Below are 25,961 nucleotides of genomic sequence, written 5' to 3'. Positions count from 1 at the left end.
GCTGATGGTAATATTCTAAAATTAATGATTGCTAGCTTCAACTAGGGCTTGCACGCTAAGTAGAAGTCCTACTAAGATTTCTCTAATCAGCCTGATCTCTTTTCTCTATAGTGATGAGCTCGAATCTTTCCTAATTTCCTGAAACTTGAAGTATCACAAATCTATCCCATATATTTCTGAGCATATGAACTTACCTCCTACAAACTACCTACATTCATATCCACTTTTTCTTCATTCCCTCTAGGTAGAATTTAAGAGGCATGCCTCCTCCCATATAAATTATATCACTCAAATTGTGCTTGCAATTTCACATTCTCTCATATTTCAACCTTCCTCCCTTACTGAATTGTTCCTATCAACAATGACATATTCTTAATTTTCACCTGATTTTTATTCAATTTTCTTCTTGAACTCAGCCCCAGTCAGCCCTAATTCCTCCTTATGCTCAAATTTCTCCTCTAAAAATTTGTCTATACTCTTTCAAAACACCTGCCATTCACTTTTCAACCAAATCCACTCTAAATTCCATTCTGATTATTGCAATGTTACTGCTTATAATAAGGTTGCTAAATGAAATTGATTTCAGTAAACCCAACAGATATTAGTCCTCATGTCACTCTGTTTCTCAGTCACACTTTAGTCAGCCAATTTCCTACTCTCTCCTTCTTGAAAGACATTCTTCTTTTGACTTCTTTGACACCATACTCTCCTGATATCCCTCCTCTGCTTTAGTTTTACATGTTTTAACCCCTTATAAATCTGCCCTCTACTTTCACATGCTTCCTGTGTGATGCTATCAAACTATAGTTTTAATTGGCATAAATATGATGATGACTTCAAAATTTTAATGTCCAATCAAACTCTCTCTTCTGTACTACAGGCTCATATAAACAACTTCCTACTGGATATTTTCTTATTGAGTTTTCATAGTCCTTAGACACAACATGATAAAATAGAATGCTCCTTCTATCATCTAAAACTTGTTCTTTTTCTTGTGCTCTCAGTCCCAATAAAAGACAAAGTGCTCTACAAAAGTCAAAAATATGGGCCTTATTTTGATATCACTTCTCACTTTATTGTCATCATGTCCCATAGATTTACCACCTATCCGTTGTATCCACTCATTTAACTAAATCTCCACTGCAACACTCATATCCAAATGATTGTCATGTTTCTCATGAACTACAGAAAATAATCTCTAACCCTGTCTCCATTCAACCATTCTTGACTCCCTTTTGTCCCTTTTATGCTCACCATGTTTAATGACACTTAAGATATTAACTCTGATCATATATATTCCCATTTTATGAAATAAATAACACTATTTTAGTCTATAGTTTACAAATGTGGCTCTTTCACCAGAAATCTATATCTGACTTATGGCCAGACCGAGCTAGATGGTCAGTTTCTGTTTTTACTCTTTATTTATTTAAAATTAGAAAACCCTTACTTACAATTATAGGGTGTTGGTATTGGCAGCAAGTATTTCATGGCTTTTTCAGATTGATTTGGTTATTAAGATGAAACGAAGACCCAGAAATTATGGAGACATGTCTCAGTAAAAACTATTATCAGTGCATCATCAGATGTTAAGTTGACAAGCACATTGCACTCAACAGCTGGAACATTGGATATATCAACTTGTCAGAGAATAGATTACAATTCTAGTCTCTGGTTTTATTTGGCTCTGAAAAATATTCTACATATTCTATTAAAGCATTTAAATGTGGGGTTTAACTATGCCTAATGATATGTCATCAGTTTCTTTCTCCAATGAGTGGCGGAAGATCTTTAGATTTGGGGAATGAGCCAAATTCTTGGCAATTCTTTGCAAGCCATTTGCACTTAAGATATTTTGATAGGTTATCCACAGTATTACAAATAATGATGTTTTGTCCATGAAATCATAGGTTTAGGCTGTTCAAAATACTGAATATATGACTCTTCTGGTGTGAAGACAGAATTTAATTCCATCATTCCCATTAAAAGTCATATGTGCATATTTTTCCTCAAAAGCATACTTCACTATGTAAATGCAAAGTGGTATTTTTTTTTACCATTTTTGTACACAGCATGTGGAAAAAATGCAATGTCCATAATTTGATCGATTTCAAAATTTTCACCGAATTAACTTCAGGAGGCTCTAATGGTTTTTGTGCGATTAAAGCAGTTAGTAGAGTAACATTCAAGTGACACTTTGTTTTCATAACAAACTGTGACCAAGCTATACACAGAGCTGGCACCTCTTCAGGGATAATACTCTTAGCACAGCTTTTCTAGTCTTCATCATGGATTGCAAAGTAATCATTCGGTAAATGAGAATTTAAAATTTTCTTTTGTAGCATGGTATTTCAGTAATAAACAGAGGAAAATGTGATCTAGCATTTATTCTAGATATATGTATGGCACATATGCAGGTGGCTGATTCATACTTTAAGACCTTGAGCATATTTAAATGAATTGTTTTCTCATTCTTGTTGGATAATTTTACCTTCTCTGTCAATTTTGGGCCAGTGTCTGTTGACTTTATTTCTTCTCTAAATTATGATCCACATTTTCCTGTTTTGTCCCATATATACCATTTTTTATTGAATGTTGAACATTGTAACTTTTAATTGTTAATTGTTTAGATTTTTTTTCTCGTTTTAAAGAGCATTGAAATCTACTTTGGAACAAAGGTTAAGTTACTTGTAGATAAACATAATCTTTTCAAGCCTTGCTCTTAAGACTTGCTAGAGCACAACTAGAGAGGACTTTCCTCTAGGGCTATTTTAGCCCTAATACTAAGGCTGGCCATTCTGTATTCTCTACTAGATACCCTAGGTTTTCAAGGAGATCTCTTCACTCTAGGTGGTAGGAACTAAAATGTCTTTGAAAGCTTTGTAAGCTCTCAAATTTGTTCAAATTGTATCTTTCTCCCTGGAAGCTGTTTTTCTGTTTGTTTGTTTGTTTGTTTGTTTGTGTGTTTTTCTGTTTGTTTGCTTGGCTCCTTAAAGAGTTTCATGTTAAATGTACTCAAATTAGCATTCGTCCAAATACCTTTTTAGGCCTCTTTCTTGCATAGCTCCTTATCCTCTGCTATTTCCCACAGTTCCAGCCACCTCCACTTCCTTGAGCTCAATGAGGCTTCGAAGTACTTCTTGGGTTCCCACTCCTGTGTAACAAACTAGAAATTGCCTACAGATGGTAACTCATGGAAAATGTAGGATTCAATTTGTCTGTTTCCTTTCTCTCAGGGCTCAAACTCCTGGGGTGCCTTTTATCCAATGTTGAAAACAATTATTTCATATACTTTGCCCACTTTTCAAGTAATTTATAGCAGTAGAGCAATTCTTGTCCCAGTTATTCTTTCATGAGAGACACCTGTAGCTATGGAAACAATTATCTTTAGTGTTAATTATGTCTCATTGTGCCTATTTTACCCTGATGAGTATGATGTTGAAAGATGCCCACGTATTCTTTATGTCTGATCTAATTTAAGTAACAAATTTATCCCTATCCTTCAGTATACATTTATGTCAAATTGAGTTGGGAAAAGATTGGTTTACCAGTCAGGTCATTGTATTTTGTTCTAAAGTAATTTTTTTAAATTAATGATGTTTTTAGGCTACATTTGTAACAGCGAATCTCCATAACTAGAGGCAAATTCATCGTTGGTTGAATAAAATCTAATTTTTCAACTATTTCGTTTCATTGTCTTCGAATTTCAATTTTCCTTCTGGATGCTTTAGTGAAAGCGCCACATTCATATGTTTAATTTGTCTTTCTTGAATTAACAGATATAAATCCCATATTCTCACTGGAGTCCTATTTTCTAGTCATGTTTGTGATGTTATTCTGAATTGTTCTATTTATATTACCATTTTCATCGCTACTTGTAGAATCATAGTTCACTATTTGCAGCCATTGATCCATTTGTGTGTGTGTGAATTAGGGATATATCTTAATGGTTATTTACAAGGAAAAGGCATATATAGCAAACTTTTAAAATAATATTAAAATGATATGGTAGTATATTTCTATTTACATAAAGGTTAAAAATAACCTATGCTGATACATATGATAAAGAATTTCCGTTTTTAGGGCTAACGGGTTGGAAGGGACACAGTGAGGCTTATGGGATGCTGGCAAGGTGTATCTTAATAAAGGCACTAGTTACATAGGTATGTTTACTGAGTAAAAATTATTGAACTGTTCTAATACATTTAGCGTTTGTTGTTTTTATTGTGTGAATGTTATAGACTGCAAAACAGTTTTGTTAATGACATGCAAGTATGTTAACTGAGATGAACTTTGACTTAAATGAAGGACCACTTGGATAAAATAATCAATGCAATCTTACAGTGCATGTGAAAACTTTCATAAAAATGAAATTCGAATGAGAATTTCTATGAAAGTAATCTTACTTTTAAATCTTTACTTCATTTCTTTTTCCTTTAAAGCCACCAAATCACTTGTGGAACAGTTAATATATACACAGGGCAACCAAGGTTTCATGTGATGAACCTGTGGTAACTACTTCCAGAAGGAACACAAGTCACATACTTTGGGACGACTGAGGAAACAGCCTGGACACTGGCTATTTTGGTGTTTTTGACAGTGATTTCACAGAGAGAGACTTTCTACTGTGATCTGGTTGTCATACACATTTACATAAAACTGAAAGTGTGAACAAATAATACTTCCCTTTTTATATGTTAAAGAAAATTTAAGGCTGAAATACTTCCAAATTTGATAAAAATTATAATCCCAGAGATTCAAGAAGCTCAATAAAACCCAAATAGGAGAATGAAGAAAACAGACCAAAGCACAACTTAATCAAATTGTTGAAAATCAGTGATAAAAGTAAAATCTTTAAATATCACCAGAGAAAAAGATGCATTAGATACAGCAGAATAAAAATAAAAAATGGTTGCAAACTTGTCCTCAGAATCAATGCAAACTAGATACATTGGAATGACATCTTTAAAGTACTAAAAACATAAACTCCTCTCAATCTAGAATTCCATACTCAGTGAAAAATATCTTTCAAAACTGAAAACAAAATAGACTTTTTCAGGAAAAAAAAACACTGAGGCAATTTATCACCTACAAACTGGCACTACAAAAACTGTTGAGGTATTCTGTAGACAGGAAGAAAATCATACCAGATGAAAATACAGATCCATGCAAAGGAATTAAGGAAGCACTGAAAATCCTAATTATCTGAGTAAACAATTTTTAAATTTTTTAAAAAGATATTTGAGAGCAAGTTGGCAGACTAGGTGGTCCCCCACTCATGTCCCCTCATAGCAACAATAATTTGGCAGACATCTACAGACAAAATATCTTTGTGGGAGCTTTAGGATTCAGGTAGGAGCTTTTTGAAACCGTGTTGGAGCCCAAGACCAAGCAGGTTGATTTTGAGAAGGTGGGCCTGTGCCCAGGTGGGAGGATACCAACCATGGTCCCAGCCACAGACCCTGACATAGCTCCATTCCTTTGTGGGTTCAGCTACAGCCCCATTTGGCCTCAGTCCTGCCAATAGCACCATCTGCCTAGTGACTCCCAAAATATTATGAGATTTACCTCCAGAAGCCTAACCAGGTTCCCACAGTAAATATCAGAAAACTCCCCCTTATGCTTCTAGTGGGAGTTAGGGGGAAAGGAACCATTTTGAAATACACCAAAAGTATTCTGTTATATTTACAAAGGTTTTACCCTAAGAAGAAACTAGTTAACCAGAGTCTAAACCACTGGGATATTATCAGAGACTGAAAGGGAAATAACCAACTCCACACATTCTAGTCAACCTGTTCCTTCTAAGGTTGTAGAAAATTTGAGCAACTCATAGGAAGTTCACCATTCAAGGCACAGGGTTACTAAAAGACTGGTGTTAATTCTGCCTAGAGGACAAACGTATGACTCTCCCTCTAAGGAATGCAGATGTACCAAGAGGGTCTAGCCATCAGCTATAAGCAGGGATCAAATCAAGACAGAGAGTCAGCACGAGGGAGGTCAAGCACTAGGCAGCCAATTTGGAACCATGGGACTGAGTTTCACCAGCTAGACTCATGGTGAGACTGAATGAACACAAAGCTGAGCCCTAATTCTTAACCCTAAACCCTATGAGGCTAATGGGAAAGGTAACAAGTCAGAAATATATAAACAGAGATATAAAACAAGGATCCAGTTACTGAAAATGGAGTATAAGACAGCAATGTAATAACCAGGGTGACCATGCAGTCAGAGAGTTCCAGCATTAGTAAACAGGAAAGCACTCTTTCAAGAGCATATTCATACCAAGAGGGTCCAGCCATAGGCAGACATTCATCTGGAAGCGTCAGACTCAGAAATAAGGATGATATGATTTTACTTCCTTCAGTTCCTGAGGCCCAGACTTAATTGGCAGGTTTAATTAGAAGACATTTTCTGTTTTCCTTCCCTTTTCCAGAATATATATGATTAAATGTCATGTAAGTCAGGATCTCCATATGCACCTTAGTTTGAGCCTTCTCAGTTTCCATCAATTGTAACTAAAGAAGTGATTCTCAAATGACTTATCCGAGTAGAAAGTGAGCCTCCACCTCAATAAACTTATGAGTGGACAATGCAAGACTGCTCTCAGAGAGTGGGACCATGAGATAATAAAATCAGCACACAATGGGTCACAGCAGAGACACATTAAATCATCTTTAGGTGAATCTAACTCCCAGGCCTTTAGGCTTGACTGAAAATAATTAATATGTGTACAAAAGGAATTACCCCCCCCCACCGCCGACACACAGAACTGTAGAAAAGAGAGTATCTCTAATGCTGAGGTTGAAGGCCAGACACTGGCCTCTAGTTAATTCACTAAAGTTATGCCTCGCAGTAAACTTCTCTTGGCAACGCTGAAAAATCAAGTTATGCTATCCATGAAAATACACACACACCTTCCTGACACCCCTATTTGACACAAGAGCAATATACTTTATGAACAGTAGGTCACAAACGTTAGTTTTTACACTCACCTGTTGGACTGTCATTTTCAAAGGCTGACTGACATCTACAACTCTTAATTTTCGGATGTTAAATACCCAGGGTGATAGTACTGGGGCCTTAGAAATAACAAAATGAGTTAAGTGAAGATACTGTCAAGCACCCTTTGGCATCATTGTCTGAAGTTTGTAGCTCATAGTTTTCCTTTAATTAAACTCTGCTTGCTCTATTCAGCTATTTAAATTACACAGAATATGATGTTCTGTCAAATGCTCTTAAGGATAATGTAGAATTTCCCTCACTAATTTCCGTCTTTCATTCAACATTTCTGTTCCGTTAACACAATGAGAGGCAGGAAAATGAGGTTCTTTTCTGGTTGATTTCTTAGCAATATGAAGAGTGCAGTGCAAGCAACGTATGAACGGAAAATGAACTGTAAGGAAAGTTACCATGAAGACATCTACAGTCCTGATTTCTCGTAACCCATCGTGTTTTAGAAATTCAAAGGGTTTGTTTGAAAAGGTTCAAGAGCTTCTACAAACCTGAAACCCCTCATTGAAAGCTAGCTCTCATCTCTGAGCAGGAGGGCGTACCTGAACTCATCAGAAGAGTGGATTCACTGCAGCTTTTGGCTGAGATAGACAGCAGACACTCAGCTTGCCTTCGAGGGTCCTTGGTACACTTCACAGCCCCAAAGAAAGTGGCCTAGCAAACTGGAGAATGGCTAAGTGGGGAAAGGTGAAAACCAGGCCATGCAAAATAAGTAATTAAGGGAGGAAAAAGGAGATCTTATGCCAACAAGCACTGAAGAAGTCATGGCCTTCACGCTGAAGGGAGATATTTTGTCTCTGTGTTAAATTTGAGGGCACAGATAACTAAGCTTGAGCACAGGAATAGCGATGAGAATTTTTGTTAAGCTTCTCTCTACTAATCAGCATAACAAATATTCTATGATTTTACCTTTTTTTTCATTTTTTCCCTGTTTCTTATTCTCTCTTCCTCTTCTTTAGCATTTTCCTGTCTACGGATTTCTTTCTCTGTGAGTCAGCCTCATCAGTGACCAGAGCCACCAGACCCAATTTAGCCCAGCTGGGGGTAATCAGACTAAACCAGGCACACCTGATTTGTATTACTAACTGCTTAATGGGAAAACATTGAAGAAGAGTTTTTAGAAATTTTCTAGAGATGCTCAAGAACTGCATGCCCTGAGGCCGGGCCCTCTTTGGGGTCCATTGTTGGGTGGGAACAAAGTGTTCCTGAATTTTGAGCTACTGCTCTTGCTGGAGCAGGCATTTCAGTAAATAACCTGGTACAAGATCCTGGGATTCCAAGTCAGAATTGCTGAGTTTTCTCATTCCTTGTTCTGACACCAATTCCATGAAGGTAACCTTGTACAATCTCTCCCCCTGCACCTCAGTTTGCTCATCCAAATTAAGAGAATTGACAGAGAAGGAGAGTAAGTTTCAACTTCTCTTACAATCACCACAGATTGGAAATGGTTGCTTGGTTCACGGTGTTCTGAGGTAGTCTAACTGTCCTGGTTCAATGTTATCACTGTCATCTGTTCTATTTGCATTATATCATGACTAATAGCAGTGGTTAAGAACACTGGATTTGGAATCAACGCTTTCTGGACCCACTTATCAACTGTGTAAGTATTAATCCGTTACTTAGCTTCTCTAAGCCTCTCTTTCCTCACCTGTGAAATGAGGAGAAAAATATAACCAACCTAGCAATTATCTGCCATGGGCAGAGGATTGAGAAGTGGTGCTTTACTAGTTACCATTTCTAGACCAAGTACTTTCTAAGGTGCTTTCCAGTTCTTGACTTATGTTTTTGTGGATACCAAAACAGCACTAGTTGAGGCTTAGTCACCTTAGCAGCATGTGTGATGGAATTTGTGGTAGGCTTAAGTGGATGATGACAGTTTTCCTTGATTGGCTTATTTCAGTTCAGTTTGTCATCTAGTTTTTGGAATTCTTTTAACTAGGCATGTCTCCCACTCAAGAAGCAATTAGAACCAGAAGATAAAAAACAGGCAATTATGTGGAACTCAAAGATTAACTTTACATTGAACTGATTTATATCAGTTGATTTATAATTAAACTGATTATATCTTTTTATCTCTAATGAATCTAGTATTTTTGTGGTTTGGTGCAGTTACCACTTTCAAGTCCAACAATTCTAACTCTTACCTCTCTATAGATTCTGGAAAAATCAATCATTCAACACATTTTTGGAATGCCTATGCACTCAGGCATTGTTATACCAACTAAAGATTCAAAAGCATACAAAACATGGCTCTTAGAGCAAAAGAGCACAGAATCTGAAAGACAAGTTCTAGTGGAATTCTTGAGTTTTTCCAGCTCTAATTCCATGTTTAACATATCAGTACTTTACCCTCTATGGTCAGTATTCCCACATTTACCCATATCCAGTTCCCTTTTCCTCTCTAGGCACAGGGTTAACTACATTCTCACTCTCCCTTACAGGTAGATGGGAACATGTGATTAAGTCTGGCTAATGAAATATGCGTGGAAAAATTATGTGTCGCCCCCTCCAAGGAAGTTAAGATTAGGTGAAAGTGTCCATGCTTTTTCTTTCCCAGATATTGGTGTTCCGGAAGCCCCCCAGCAGAAATGGTAGCATTAAAAGGTCGACCATTCATTGAACTGTGAACCTGCCATTCCTACCCTGCCTCGCTGCCTATTTATGTGGGATATATAAATTGAACAAGACCTTGCTGTGTTAAATCACTGAGATTTTTAACTGTAGCATAGTACAGACTACACTTAACTTTTTATTTTAAATAAAGGCTTCCAACCACAGAGAGAACATACTCTCACCTATGCATAGTAAGTCCCTTCTCTTCATCTAACTAAATATTTGAGGTTGAAGAATATTTAAAACATCATTTCTGCAATATGGAGCACAAGCTAAAACACCGAGAAAATTTCAGTCTTATCACCAAATTCGTCTCTGTCCTACCTATATTTTATACACAGCAGTGCTTTTATATAATTGTTCAGCTTATCTGCTAAAGCTAGTAAATTGTGTCAATTATTTTTAGTACATTTAATATTAAAGTGGGCACATTTTGTTTCACAATAAATAAATCTAATTCTTCAAATCCTTTTTTAAAAATGCTATTTTTACTTAGTTTTAGAGTCAAGAAATACCTGCGTCGATAATACAGGGCTTGGTTATGAGTTGACTTGAGAGTTTAATACAACATCACTAGTCTCCAGATCACGACCACATCCAAGGTCATTTCCTCTGTAGCATATTTGACACATGTTGTTATAAGCCACTGCAATTGATTTCTCAGTATTATTAAGATAATAGTACTCTTTTATGATTAGAAAATTTCTGAGTATTCAAAATTTTGACCACTGATTTTTATTAATAAAATTTTTTTGGAGTGACACTAGTTAATTAAATAAGTTTAAATTTTATGATTCAACAGTGCGTCATATACATATGGCATTGCATGTTCACCACCCAAAGTTAGATTTCCTTCTATCACCAAATATTTGACTCCTTTTGACCACTATTTTACAAAGAAAGATATAAATGTATAAGTAATTTGTAATTGTTAAAGATAGAGATATCCACTATTTTTGCATACTAAAAGGTGATGTGATAAGTTTTAAAATACATTTACAGTTGATGTTGATTTTTGCATGTGTTTATAATTGATAAAAGACCTAAACAAAATTAGTGATTTTCTTTTTATGATTGCTTCTCTTATGTACCTGGTATATATCTACATAAAATCAAACTCCAGGTAGAAATGGAAACATTCAATAAAATACTTGTGTATTTTGCTTCTCCATACCACCACGTGACTATTCAGACATGTTTGTGTAATTGGTAACGTTCTAAACTTTTATAGTCAACTCATGAAACTCACAACCTAGTTTTGTATACATGACTGGAAACTAGAAATCAATCCACAGCCAAGCTCATAACCTTATTAAAGCCCTTATTGCCTTGTATCAAAGTAAACCCTATGGGTATCTTTATGAAGATAGTATGAGCTCCTCGAGTTTCACCTAGTATCTGTCTCTACCTTCCGTACGCCCCCACCTCACCAGATGTATTTTCCTGCCCTGCAGCCAGTAATCTCCAACACTTTAATGGTATTCTAGTAACAAGAGGTGTAATGTCCAAGCTCCTAATCAGCCATTCAAGTTCCTCTAAGATCTGGTCTTTGGCTACCCCTCCAGGTCCAGCTATTATTCTCCTGCCCCAAACCAAATCCCCTATGTGAAGTGCATCAAAGCGTGGGCCACAAATTAACCCTATGAGATTTGGCTGGATGTCACCTCTCAGGGAAGCCTTCTCCAAATCCTGAGTAGGATTGGAGGCCCCTCTTTGGTGGTCATTTAATACCCAGCACTTATCCCCTCCACAGCACTTATTTCAGTTCATAACAATTGTCTGTCTCTTTGTCTATTTTCTCCATAAAGGCTGAGAGCTCTTTGAGAGCAGAAACCCTTGCTTATTTTGTGTGCTTCCCCAGTTCCTAGCAGTGATCCTGGGTGTGGTAGTATGAGGAAGTGAGATGGAATTGAGCTTTGCTTAACATTTGGTAGTCATAGCCTGAAAAACACACAGCCAGTGGTGTGCTGGAACCAGATCACACCAGCTTGTGAGGGCCAATTGTGTGCATTTCTTCCCAACTCTACATACAGCAACTTGAAATTGGCTATGGTAGCTGAAAACGCTACAGAAATTAATAAATTGTACGAATCAAGGTTTTTAAATTTTTCTTTCAGAGATCTAGTTGTTTCCCTTTACCATCACATCGCTGGAAAACATTTGTCTACTTTGGTAAAGAGGCAAATTGTCCAAAAGTATCATGAATTCAAACCAGATAGCTCAGGTACTTAGATTTTGAAAAACAGAAGTAACTTTTTTTTTGTCATTTAAAATATAATGCTTTCCCAGTCACAGCTTTGTGACTGGTTTGAGAAGGATTTGTAGTTTTCTTAAGTAATGATTGCCTAAGAACCTGAGTAATCGATGATTCTATATATAGCAACCATGATAATTTTGTTAATTTCATCATCTTAATAACTTAGTTGTGTAGAAATTTCCTGAATATTAGCATATATTTTGATGAGTGGTGGTAGTCAAGAAAAATGGGAAAGTACATGTATTTAGTACTAACAAAAAACAGTCAGTCTGTACCCAACCGGCTATTTCTAAAACATCCTTCAAATAGAAATTTCAAAGGTCAAGAGGCCTACTAGTTAGCAGTTTGCATAGCTCTTAAAGTACCCATTTCTTCAGTTGTGCTATTATGAAAATATCAGATGGGGACTGCTCTGGTCAGGAATTTTAGTGGAAATGATTCTCTTCCTATCATTTTCATGGCATATAAATAGACTCAGAAAAGGATCAGGTAAAATGAATGATTTCAAACTATGAAATATATAAGAAATCTCCTAGAGAATCATAATGGCTAAGTATTTGTGATGATATAGTTCAGTAGTTCCCAAACATCGCTGGTGCTGGTTGGCCTAAAAGCATCAGAATTACCTAGGGAGCTGGTTAACATCTTCCTGTACCCAATAAAAAGAAGTTCTATGGTAAGCTCTGGGAATCTATATTTTTAACAAGTTCCCCAGATAATTCTAGTACATTGATTGAAGGCACTAGTGTAGTTATGTTACCCTATGTCCCCTCTTGCAAACATTTGTTTTAGTTTGCAAGTTTGTCTTTTACTTTAAAACATATGCCTTCCAATCTGAGTAATGACCATGAAGAGAAGCCAGAATTTATCAGTAACATCAACAAATAGCCAAAAAGAGGTTCTCACTATAGAATGCAAATTATTGTGCTTACACATGAAAAATGAATTGAGAAATGAAAGCAATTATCTCAATAGTTTAGCTTCCTTTCCCCCTTGAAATATTCTCTCTGATGACCTGTCCACATAATTAAAGGACAGGTGCTTTGATCATTGATTTTTCCAGATAATTTTCTTAATTCTTCTTTTTGAATATGTGAGACTATTCTTAAATTAAAAAAAAATGATCAGAGGCATGGACTTTCTGTGGCTTTTCCTCTATGAATATCTCTGCTTATTACGTATAATAGAACTACTCCTTAATGATTTAAAAGCCAGTTGCAAACTGGAATTTTTTGGCACAATGGCAAGTTGGTGTGTGTGCAACTACTTACACAGAAACAAATCTGCTTTGTGTATGTATATATGTGCGTGTACACATACACACACACACATATTCAATTGCATATGTACCTTTGCTTTTTCTGAGCAGTTTTACTTATTTCAGTTGAGTTTGCCTTTGCATGCACCTCAAGAACTACATGTAGACTTTAAAAGTAGCAGATGGGCCTGCACAGGAGCTGAGTCAATGTTCTGCTTTACTTTAGAATGTATCATTTCCTTAGAATATATACACTTGTAACAGAAACACAGGGTGTTTTCTTTAGCTCCCATGAGTACATAATCTTTCTCTTTTGTATTGGATTACACATTTTCTTTGAAAGAAAACCCAGAGGTTTCTGTTTTATAACCATAGATTTCTCATGCTACCTTGTCGAATGCCTCCAAATGCCATTATAACCACATGTAATTCTCATCTTAATTCATGTCATTTAAAAAAATTATGCCAACATTTTGCACCTCTAGTAGTACCTTATTTCTGAAAAGAAAAGCATTAAGACTTAAACTCAAGGGTAATAATATTTAAATACAGGAATTACTTAGACTGTGGTGTTTTTTGTTTGTTTATTTTTTGTTTTTAGTTTTTTGTTTTTTTGAATTTGGATCTTCGTCATTGACTTTGTCACCTTGGTTCTAATGTCTTATCTAGAGCCACTCATTTAATTACTTTTTCAAAACATTCATAACACAACATGGCTATAACCATATAGCTGCTGGCCTTACTGGAATTTTAATGAAGATCACTTATAGTATTTGATCCAGCCTTCCTTTCTAAGTGTTACCATTAATTCAAATTAAAATGTTATGTTAATGTGCTTCCTGCCATACAGGGAAATGAAGACATCTTTTATTGACAGTGGGGATGATTTGGGATGATAAGGACAGGAGTAGGTTACATTATCTTTATTTTCACAAAAACTCAAGTTGAAGATTAAAATTATCAGAATATTACAAATATTTTGGAACTTAAGACATGAATTAGATGCTAGTCATATAAATAAATATACTATACTAGAGAGGAAAGAGCCTTGTTGCAAAAGTGAAGAGCCTTGAATTCTGGTTTAGGCTCAGCTACTATCAAGCTGTGTGGCCTTAGGAAATCATCTAATTTCTCTGGGCATCAGTTTCTTAGTCATGATATAAAGATATTGAATTGGATGATCCATAAAGTCTCATGGAACTCTAATGATTTAGAAGGGGGAAAGTAAAATCACTCAACATTAGTAAATTATAATGGTTGGAAGTCATTTCAGCATGATAGTTGAGGCTAGAGAGGGCTGGAAACATGAGAGCAAGTGTTTCCAAGATTCTTTTCAAGAATAAGTTGGTAATAGTTGTTGTGTGTGGCACCACAGTTATCTATATTCTAGAATTATAATTAACAAGGCCCTTAGAATAGGAGCAAACGTATCTAGAAAGAAGACCCATAAAAGCAGAAATAATGGAAAAATACTTACTTTTAGTTGATTAGAGACAAAAATAGTACTGTGACTCAATTTGGATTCAGTTTACAAAAATAATTGTAATGCGATTCAATCTAAAGTGGTTGTTCCTCCTGGGCAAAGGCAAGAGTTGAAAAAAAATTTGACGAAACTTAAAAATAGGTCAAGAACTACCAAATGTATGGTTCACATTCCAGACTGTGAAAGTGTGAAAAATGAATTGGAACACAGATACAGAAAATGCATATATAATTTGAAGGAGAGACTCAGCTGAGAAACATGAGGTGCAGATTTAGAATCTAGCTCATCTTTGAGATTTAAATACTCATGATGGATTTTCACTAGCTGGAAATAATAGAATGGAAAAGTCTTTAATGAGTCCTTTCAGAAAAATAAATACTTAAGCAGTGCCACATAATGACTTCAATTCAGCACAAACAATGTAAAGTTTCATCAATTTGCTTCCTTTTGTTAGATGGATCATTTTTTGTTGTTGTTATTGGGTGGGAGGGATCCAATCAGGAGCAAAATAATTCAGTGTAAAAGTCACCGGCCAGATTAAAGACCCACATATAGCCTTTCGATTATAAGATACACTCTTATTTCAGGAAATGCTAAATTATGAATTTTGGAAATACAGTGATTAATCTACTTATCCCCCTTTCCTCTTCCCCAGCTCATTGATTCTATTCAATGCCTTCATCCTGTTGAATTATGTTTGGTGAGATAGGAATCATCATTGACTCTTTGGATGTGGTCAATCCCCAACCCACCTTAATCTAAGTAATAGACTAAGTAATAGACCAATTTATCTCTGAAGCACATCCTTTAAGTTTTAAATTATTTTCATGGCTCTTTTTAGCTTCCCTTTTTTATACTATATAGTAAACCGGAATGGAAAACCTGGCTTTGCCATGAAATAGTTTGATGACTTTGTGAAATAATTTCTCTATGGTCCTCACTTTCCTCATATATGAAACAAACATCTCTTTCCTTTCACTGCTATGACCACAGCCATGAGTATGCTCATGTTTCACAAGAGACTTGCCTCCAGTGTCCTCTGCTGTGGCAAAAATAAGGTCTGTTTGGACTCCAATGAAACCAGTGAAATTTCCAATGCCAACTCCCCATCAGCAGATTCAGAAGCTGATCAAAGATGGGCTGATCATGCAGAAGCCTGTGACCGTCCATTCCAATCCCAATGCCAGAAAAACACCTTGGCCCACAGGAAGGGCAGGCATATGGGCACAGGTAAGCAAAAGTGTACTGCCAACTCTTGAATGCCTAAGTTGTTCGCCTGGATGAGGAGGATGAGAATTCTTCTCTGACTGCTCAGAAGATACTGTGAATCTAAGAAGATTGACTGCCACATGTATCACAGCCTGTACCTGAAAGTGAAGGGTAAAGTGCTCAAAAACAAGCAGACTCTCATGGAACACATCCACAAGTTGAAGGCATACAAGACTTGGAAGAAGCTTCTGTCTGGCCATGCTGAGGTCTGCAGGGCTAAGACCAAGGAAGCACGCAAGTGCTGTGAAGAGCAGTTCCAGGCCAAGAAGGAAGAAATCGTCAAGATTCTGTCCAAAGAAGAGCCCAAGAAATAAAATGTTGCACCTCTATTATCTATTCATAGTGGCCTTGGCTATCACATAGATAAATCATTCAATAAAAATAGCCTTCATCTGCCTGAAAAAAAAATCTGTAAGATCCTGTTTAGGTCCACAGCTTGATGGATTATATTTGTATCTTCTCATGTGAATATCACTTATATGCTTTCTTCATTGTATTTCTACTTCTGCAATCCTTTTTGGGATTCAGTGTGGATTAATTTATGGGTAGCATCCCTAGAGGAGCATAATATTTCATTCAAATAAGGGAAAATTAACACAATCTGAGTATTCAAGTCATTATTTAATTATTCTCTCATTCAACCAAAATACTTACTAAGACCCTACTAAGTGCCATTATGGTGGAGAGCTCCAAGTATAAAAAAGGAACAAACAAGAAAACATAAAATTGCAATAGAATGTGACAAGGGATACATGCCCTAAATGATAGATACTATGGGAGAACAGAAAAGAAACAAAACTTGGGAGGCATTCTAATCAGATAAAACTTAGGAGAGTTTTTTTTTAAATATATGACTAGTTTATAAATTTCTGTTTTAAAAATTCAGAGCCAAAATGGTAAAAAGAATTTATATGTGTGTGTGTGTGTGTGTGTGTGTGTGTGTGTGTGTGTAGAGAGAGAGAGTATTCAGCAGGCTCATTGGAATCAATAAATCATGCCTCTTTGAAAGCATCAGCCATAAACAAACCAGAATGCACTAACCAGAAGCAATGACAAGAAGAGAGAAAAGAGAGTATGGCTGCACTATATCAGAACCATACTAAATATGCACTTTGAAAAGTGCACTAAAGATGCATTTATTAAAACCACAAAGAGAACCATACATTATGTTTGCTGAATTTGAGTACCTTGCCTCTTTGTATGATTAATTATTCCTGTCAACTTCAAATATGAAAATATGGAAGGAAAACATAGGGTGCCTCTTGAGAAGGACTGTGGGAAAATTCCTATAGATCTCCCCCTAACTTCATTTTAAATAACTAATAAACAAACATATTTCTCTGTGAAGTTTGTTAGCTAAAGAAAGGAATGAGATCAGAACATTTTAACAATGTCTATAGAAGGAGAGTAGAATAGAGCACAGAGATAATTATCTAATAGGATCTGGGGATAGAAACTTCTAGAAAAGCAGAAAGAAATTGGGTCCGAGACACCTGGGTGAGTTGCCCATAGTGATGTCATTGCTCGAGCAAATGCTCTCCTCTCTATTTTACTTTCCAGTTAATCCCATAATCTAAAAAATACAACCACTACTGGGTACTCATGGGAAAAGTCATATGCAGTGTTAAAACAATTATCTAGATGATTCCTGCCCATAGCTTTTCTCTGGGATATATTTGAAGAAAAGGTATTTGTTTCCTTTATTTTTTGTTAAAGTGGAGTTGTGTGTAGCAGATGCTCCTGATCTTTCGTGTGACATCTCTCCAGAACAGTTCTAATTTCACCTGCGGCTGCAGTGGATAGTTTTGTGTGAGCTCAGACTCACCTCATGCTGGCTGCATCCCATCTCAAGAGCTTGCCATGATGTCTTTCACCTTTCCTCCCAGGGCCTTACCCAGGGGTATGGGAATAATGATATTCTTTCCACATACAAGAGATGTGAGATTATTTTTCTCAAGAGAAATTTTTAGCCAATGGGGGACAAAAGCCAGTGGATACATTATCCTGCCTATATGTGTCAGGTGGACAATTCTGTCAGAAATTCTATACCCCTTTCAGAAGGAGTCAACACAATTGAGCCCCTATGGCCCATAATGGTGGTCTCAATCACATACCTTATATTGATTTTTCCCCCTATCTTCTTCTCTTTGCTTCCTTACTTCTAATCCTGGAATCAACTCCCAAATAAAGTACCTGCCTTTGGATCTTTGCCTTTGGCTCTGTTTAGAACGCTAAGTAAGATAATATAATGGAGAAATTGTTCTGTGTTCATCACAGTTTGTTCCTGAGTACAAATGAAAACAGCATTCATAAGCCTCTTTGAAGTAATTCTAGGGTCCCTATGACAGAATTCTGAATGGTGATTTGCAACACAATTGACAGAAGGAAATTTAACTTTAGGTGATAAACACACACTGCAATATACATATGGCATATTGTTGAATCATATGCTTGAAACCTGTATAATTGTATTAACCAACGTCACCCCAATAAATCTAATTTAAAAAATACAAAACAAAACAGAACAAAAATAAAAACATCCTGCATAATCTTCTAACCCACACTTCCCCTGCCTTGGAGAGCTTGAGGATTACATGTTCCAAATGGCATAGTCATAAGATGGAGGAGAGCCATCTGACTTGCATAGGACTTTGCTTGCATGAGAAATAAACTTTTATTACCATAAATTGCTGATATTCTATGTTAATTTATTACTGAACATAATTTTTCCTATGCTTATATATTTGGTTAATTGCAACATTTCCTGTGTAAATATAATCTTAGTGACTTGAAGTTTTTTGGGTGTTTTTGCTCAAATATTAGGTTTAATTAATTTATTTATAAATGTTCACTAAGAGTTTACTCTGTGACAAGTTCTATGGAAGGAATTAACGATGTAATGGGGTTTGGAGAAGAAGACAAGCAAAGCAACACTTTCTATGAGTGTACTAAGTGCTAGAGTAGGAATAAGCAGGGTGCTAGTATAGGAAAGGTGAGAGGCCTTCAACATTGAACTTGCTCTCCTTGTTCTTAGAAAAACAAGTGGGCTCCAACTTCAATGGGGAATAGAAGTCATCAGGATTAAATTCTCTTATTTTACTACCCATCCACTCTCTTGATTATGCAGTCTTTCTCTGTGAGGACTTCTATCCACAAATATTCTTGTTTAAGTCTCTCTACAAAACAAAACCCTTCCTAGGGTCTTTTTTATACCTCTCAAGTTATAGTTCATCCTTTCTGTTCTGGTTCGTAGCCAGACTTCTTTAGTGAGCTGTCTATATTCATTTTCTATGCTTCACGATTTCCTGTTCACTCTTCAGATGTCTTCATTCTGACTGTCTGCACCACTCTATTGAAAATTATCAGTGTCACTGAAGACCTCCATGATGCTAAAGCCAGTGGATATTGTCCAGTCCTCATTTTACTTGACTTCTCAGCATCAATCCTCATAGTCACTTATTTCCTCCTTCTCAAAACAATGCCTTACTTTGACTCCTGTGACATCATCCTCACTTGTATTTCCTCCTGGTTTTCTGGCTACTTCTTCTCAATCTGTTTTGTGGGCTCATCTTCCTCTATATATTCATCCATACAAGTCTTTCTCTAGGTTCTATTCTTCTCATTCGACACACTGGTTTCATATACTTTCATATCCTCAGTTACCATCAGTATGCTGATTATTCCCAAATTTCTCACCATATTTTAGATTTCTCATTTCCAGATCTCTACTATCACTTTATCTATTGGACATATAGCTTTGATTATTCTACAAGAACTTCAGAGTGAACATGTCAAAATCTGAATCCACTGTGTGTGCACTCACACCTCAATCTATCACTCCATCTGTTTCCTATCTCAGCAAATGGCAGATGAATAGGCAGTTAATAAAAGTAGAAAACAGATTTAAGTTCTTGAACCTTATCTCTTTCTCTTACTATTTTAGAGTGGTCACTGCATACTATCGATTTTACTTTCCAAGTATCTCTGAAAATCTATCTTTTCTTTGCCATCCCAAAGGACAATCCCTTATATCAGGCCATCATCATCTGTCACAAAGAATTCTAAATTATTGTACCTAACCTCCATGCCTAAATTTCATTATATTTCAATTATCTTTTAATAAGTCTATCTTTTCAACTAGACTGAGTACTCTTAGATAGCAAAAGAAATTATCTCCATGTTTAAACTTTAAAACCTGGCATAGCAAGTACTCAAACCATGCTAGCTGAATGGATAAATAAAAGAATAAATTAATAAAGCCCACCCTGTATTTTCCTCAAATTATACACACACACTGTTTTGCCATGTTGTCAGCAATCTGCAACCAGGAGCAACATCTTAAAAATTTTATTCTTAACACACATAATAATCTCTATAATTTCTTGATCACTGATGAATAAACATTCAAAACATCTTTTTAGAGAACCATGTCATCCCTTTAAAATAGACTGAAACGTTGGTTCAAATAAATATATATTTTAAAAAACTAAATACTTTTTGAATTAATTTTTGTGTATGGTGACAAATAGAAATTTAGTTTCATTTTTTTGTGCACGGCTTTCCAATTTTTTTAAGCACCATTTATTTGAAGAGGCTTTCTTTTCTCCAGTGTATGTACTTGGCTCCTTTGTTGAAAATTAGTTGCCCATATATATGTGGGTTTATCTCTGGGTTCTCAATTTTGATCCATTGATCTGTGTGTCTGTTTTGATTATTGTAATTTTGCAGTATAATATGAAGTCAGGCAGTGTGATACCTCCAGCCCTGTTTTTTTTTCTCAAAATTGCTTTGGCTATTCAAGGTCTTTTTTGGTTCCACACAAACCTGATGATCTTTTGCTCTAATTTTAAAAAATGCCACTGGGATTTCGATGGGGATTGCATTAAATTTGTATATCGCTTTGGGCAATATGGCCATTTTATCCATGTTGATTTTTCCAATCCATGAACACAAGATATATTTCCATTTTTGTGTGTGTGTCTTCTTCAATTTCTTTCAATAATGTCTTATAGTTTTCAGTATCTAGGTCCTTCACATGCTTCATTAGGTTTATTCCTAAGTATTTTATTTTTGTTGCAGTTGTAAGAGGGATTGCTTTTTTCATTTCTTTTTCTGAAATTTCATTGTTACTATATGAGAATCTTATGGATTTTGTGTGCTGATTTTGTATACTAAAACTTTACTGTATTTGTCTATCCTTTCTAACAGGTTTTTTGATGGCGTCTTTAGGGTTTTCTATATAAAGAATTATGTCATTTGCAAAAAGTGACAGTTTGACTTCTTCATTCCCATTTTGAAGGCCTTTTATTTCTTTCTCTTTACCGATTTTTCTGGCTAGGACTTCCAATACTGTGTTGAATAGCAGTGGTGAGAGAGGACATCCTTGTCACCATACATACAAATTAACTCAAAATGGATCAAAGACCTAAATATAAGACGTGAAACAATAAAATGCATAGAAAAAAACAGAGTTACTTATGGACCTTGGTCTTGAGAGAATTTTATGAATTTGACCTCAAAGACAAGGAAAGAAAAAGCAAAAATAAAAATGGAACTCTATCAAACTAAAGAGCTTCTGCACAGCAAAAGAAAACATCAATAAAACAAAGAAGCAACCAACCAAATGGCAGAAGAAATTTGAAAACAACACCTCCTATAATGGGTGAATATCCAAAATATATAAAGAACTCATACAACTCAACACCCGGAAAACAAACAATCTAATTAAAAATGAGCAGAGGATCTGTACAGACAGTTCTTCTGAAAAGACATAAAAACAACCAACAGACATATGAGAAGATGTTCAAAGTAACTAGTTATTAGGGAAATGCAAATCAAAACCACAATGAGACACTACCTCGCACCTGTTAGAATGGGTATTATCAACAGAACAAGTAGTAACAAGTGTTGGAGAGGTTGTGGGGAAAAAGGAACCCTCATACACTGCTGTGGGAATGTAAATGGGTACAGCCCTTATGGAAGAAAGTATGGAGGTTCCTCAAAAAAGTAAGAATAGAGCTGCCATATAATCCAGCAATTCCTCTTCTAGACAGCTACCCCCAAAATATTAAAACATTTATCCATGAAGATATATGTACCCCTATGTTCGTTGCAGCATTATTCATGGTAGCCAAGACATGGAAACAACTGATGAATCCTTCAATAGATGATTAGATAAAGAAGTAATAGAATATTACTCAGCCATAAAAAAGATGAAATACTGCCATTTGTGACAATATGGGTGAGTCTCAAGAATATCATTCTAAGCAAAGTAAGTCAGATGGAAAAAATTAAGAACCATGTGCTTTCACTCATGTGTGATATCAAACTGAAAGCAACAAACAAACAAGGCAAACAAACAAAAACTCATAGGCACAGGTAACAGTTTATTGGTTACCAGAGAGAAAGGAGTTGGGGGAAGTAGAAAAGGGTAAAGGGGGTCAAACATATGGTGATGGAAGGACATCTGGCTTTAATGGTCAAGATACAATGCAATATACAGATGATGTATTATGGAATTGTACACTTCAAACCTATATAATTTTATTAACCAATGTCACCTAAGTAAATTTAATTTAAAAATCAAAAAAGAAAAAAGAAACCAAATATTTTTGGCTATTTTGACAGTATGTAATCAGCCAGTTTGGAAGAAAAAAAATGGCCAATTACATCAATCTGAGGGAGTTTGGTCGCTTTTATTTTGTTTTAACAGTATATTCTAATTTGATCAACTCTCAACCAGTTTTGTCAGTACTGTCTGGAGAGAGTAAAATAGAATCATGCTAGATTTCTAGTTCTTTTAAAATATCTCTCCAGTACTTTTGAAGTTTTTCCTTGGATGTAATCAATGCATTATGAACAGTTTTTTTTTTCAATAAAATGACTCAAAGCTTAATTATTGAATCTTATAACTTAAAGAATTGTGGACTTAACTCCCCTTTTGTGCTTTCTATGTAGAAAAACTTTGGCAAGCCTATTTATAATGCTAATGAAAAATGTTGAAGGATAGTAAACTGCTTAGAGAGACAAATGTTTCCAAGGACATTAGCAAAATCAACTTGAACACAAACAATGAGTCAGTTACAAATTATCCTTATCTATTAATTAAAATAAAGCTCATTAAGCATTCTATTAGTCTATGCTTTACTTATTATTATTTAAATTAGTTTAGAGCAATAAAATATATGTGAATAAAATGAATTCTAAATACTAAAGACATTTCACCAATTCAGACTGGCCATCTCTGTAATGAGTCTGACTTCACAATGCTTTTCTGTGTCTGAAGAAAGATTTTGAAGAAATAATGTGTTCTGTATTGATTTTATGCACTACAATTTTTTATCTTCAGTACACACATATCTATATACATTTACTTTGATTGAAATACTCAGACATTTCTGCCTATCTGTTTCTTACATAGTGTACATCATTTACACCAGAGGGACAAATCTTTGATTTGATACTTTTTGTTCATGGGACCATTTTTATAAGTGAGTATTAATTGATTTGCATGAAAGTTTCCATTTTCTTTAGATCACTTGCAAAAATATATGCCTCTCTTTTAGTTAGACAAGAAATTTAAAAAAATGTGTCCTGGAGAGTTAGAGTATTTGGTAATTCTAAAATAAGATGACACTCTGGCACTTTAGAGGATTCTTTCTCTATAGTTACAGTTCTAATAGGTTCAGTCTTGTCTGTATTTGCACATGGATTCACACGAAAATCATTATTGGAGCCCAACAATGTGTAATTGTTTTGAACATTGCCTACAACTCATATCACCATGGTCTGTGGATGGTAGAAGACTATCTGCCAGGATTTGCTCTTCAATTTGACCTTAGGAGATTTCTGGCACATTGAACATGACACTTATTTAAATGTCAGATTTAGATCATGCTTTTCTGACCAAAAGCTCAAGGAACCAAGTGCAGTGGCATGATTTGCCACTATACAACTGGTCTCAGTATAATCAATGTGACACATTCCATAAAGCTGATCAAATTGGAATTCCTGACTTTGTGACTAAGGGTGCTAACGCTGAAAGTCTATGGATCTTAAAGGAATTCAGTTCCATAAATTAATCAACACAATCCAACTTGACAGAAGATAAGCATTGAAAGGCTAGAACTCTATTTTGTTACCGCTTGGCTTAGCTTCTTTGTACTTGCACATTTTGCTCAGATAAGCATTTCTAGAAAGGGCTTATTCTCCAAAGGAAAACGGTCTTGTGTGGACTCTGGCAAAAACAACTAGAAGTAAAATGTATTATATGCTAGGGCATATAAACCTACAGTAAGTCACATAAATTAAAAGTTGATACACCTGAGAGGCAATGAGGGACCTATAATAAAAGTTTCTTAGGTATGGCAAGACAGCAAAGATTAGGAAGGGGATGAATTACATAATGAAATTTCTGATATACATTAATCAATGTGCTGCAGAATTTTCAGCTCCTGTAGTTATGAAGTCATAGACTATATATTGTGTGGTCTAAATTGTCATCATTTAGGTACAGAAAGTGCTCTACCAGATAAGCAAATAAAATCTACCAACATAACTGCAGTTTAAAATACACATTTGTGAGAGATGCTAAAAAATAATTATTAAAAGTGTACACTGGTTCAGGAAAGACAGAATTACGTAGTGAAATTTAGTAACGAGTGTGCATTTGTGGAAAGTTTATAGAACATCAACTGATTCAGGAATTATATATCTCTAAAAGTATAAACCTCAAATATACAAGAATAGAAATACACCCCCCTTCCCAGGACCATTCTGAAATGATAAGTAGGTAAATGAGGGGAAAATGTGGCACAATCATCCCTGGATTTTACTTGTCTCATGCAATTTTTTCTCCAAGTTCACCTTTGCTATTTGCTGAAAAACTGATATGCTGAAAATCTTCCAAAAAACATTTGCAGATCCTATTGTTCCAAGTATTTCTCTTACCCAGATATAATAGTTTCTCAAATGTCATCATCAACGCTGTATTATTCTTAATTAATCTCCTTATAAATATCTGTGCTACAAGTAACAAAAAACTGGTTTGGATTATGGAGTCATACCAAGATGTATTCAAATCTTGCTATTTGACATCGGCCAAGTTTACCTAATCTTGAAAATGGTTTGCTTATCGGTAGAATGGACATAATAACACCTACATTGGTAGGTTAGTATAAGAGTTATGCGAGAAAATCCACGTAAAAGGCATAACAGTTTCTGGCACTCCCTACCTTATATCTTAAACTGTTTCTTATACTGTTCTCTTTTAATTAGAGATGTAACCGAAAGGAATTCTATATTTATATGTATCTCCATCTGCATAAATGCATGTTTCCTTCATACACTGAACACCTGTGAGACAAAGTTCACTGTCTTTTACATAGCACATGTGGCCTCAACAACAGTTTGTCAATTTTGAGTACAGACTCTGAACTCAGAATGCCAAGGTTTCAAGCTTATGGCTTACTGTATGTGCAACCAGTAAAAGGTTATTAATCTTGCTTAGCCTGGGTCTCTTCACTTGTAGTGTCATGGTATTAACAGCTCCTCCATCATTGGGCCATTAGGAGGATTAAATGAAATTCTGTATGTAAAGCACTTAATACACTTCCTTCCTCATTGTTAGCACTCAGTCCATGGCTAGTATGTATTATTATTATTATTAATTTTATTATTACTTGGTATTTACTATGTGCAATCCCATAATAGGCATGTGTATAAAAGCATTTAGAAAATTCATTCAATGTTTTTTGTTTTTCGTTTTTTTTTTCGGTCACGTATCTCTGCACTGGGCACTGTTCTAGGCACTGAGGTTTTGGCAGAAAGCTAAAAAGACAAATTTCTGCCTTGTAAAGCCTTGAATTTACAAACTGAAGAAGGTCTTCACTGTGCAACACTTTAGTAGGGCAGCCCTAAAAATAATTAACAATTAAAATGCTGTGCAGTGAGTGTGATGAGAACCCAGAACACACAGAGGAGGGAAACAAAGAGAAGGGACACTTAACCCAGTTTTGTTGGAAGAAACTGAGGAATAGTTTTTTGGTGGTAGTAATGTCTATGCTGAGCCT

General features: G+C 35.5%; 1 long non-coding RNA gene and 1 pseudogene across 1 annotated transcript in view; one reads left to right on the top strand and one right to left on the bottom strand.

The window, feature by feature from the left end:
* Nucleotides 1-25,961, bottom strand: part of LOC107501758 — a 92,442-nt gene that overhangs the window by 5,295 nt on the left and 61,186 nt on the right. The window lies entirely within an intron of this gene.
* On the top strand, nt 15,618-16,205 carry LOC107501757 (annotated as a pseudogene).

The sequence above is a fragment of the Rousettus aegyptiacus genome, unplaced genomic scaffold, assembly GCF_014176215.1.
Source record: "Rousettus aegyptiacus isolate mRouAeg1 unplaced genomic scaffold, mRouAeg1.p scaffold_m13_p_9, whole genome shotgun sequence".
NCBI classification, from domain to species: Eukaryota; Metazoa; Chordata; class Mammalia; order Chiroptera; family Pteropodidae; genus Rousettus; species Rousettus aegyptiacus.
The sequence above is the reverse complement of the archived record's forward strand: the minus strand, read 5'-3'. Positions and strand labels throughout refer to the sequence as shown.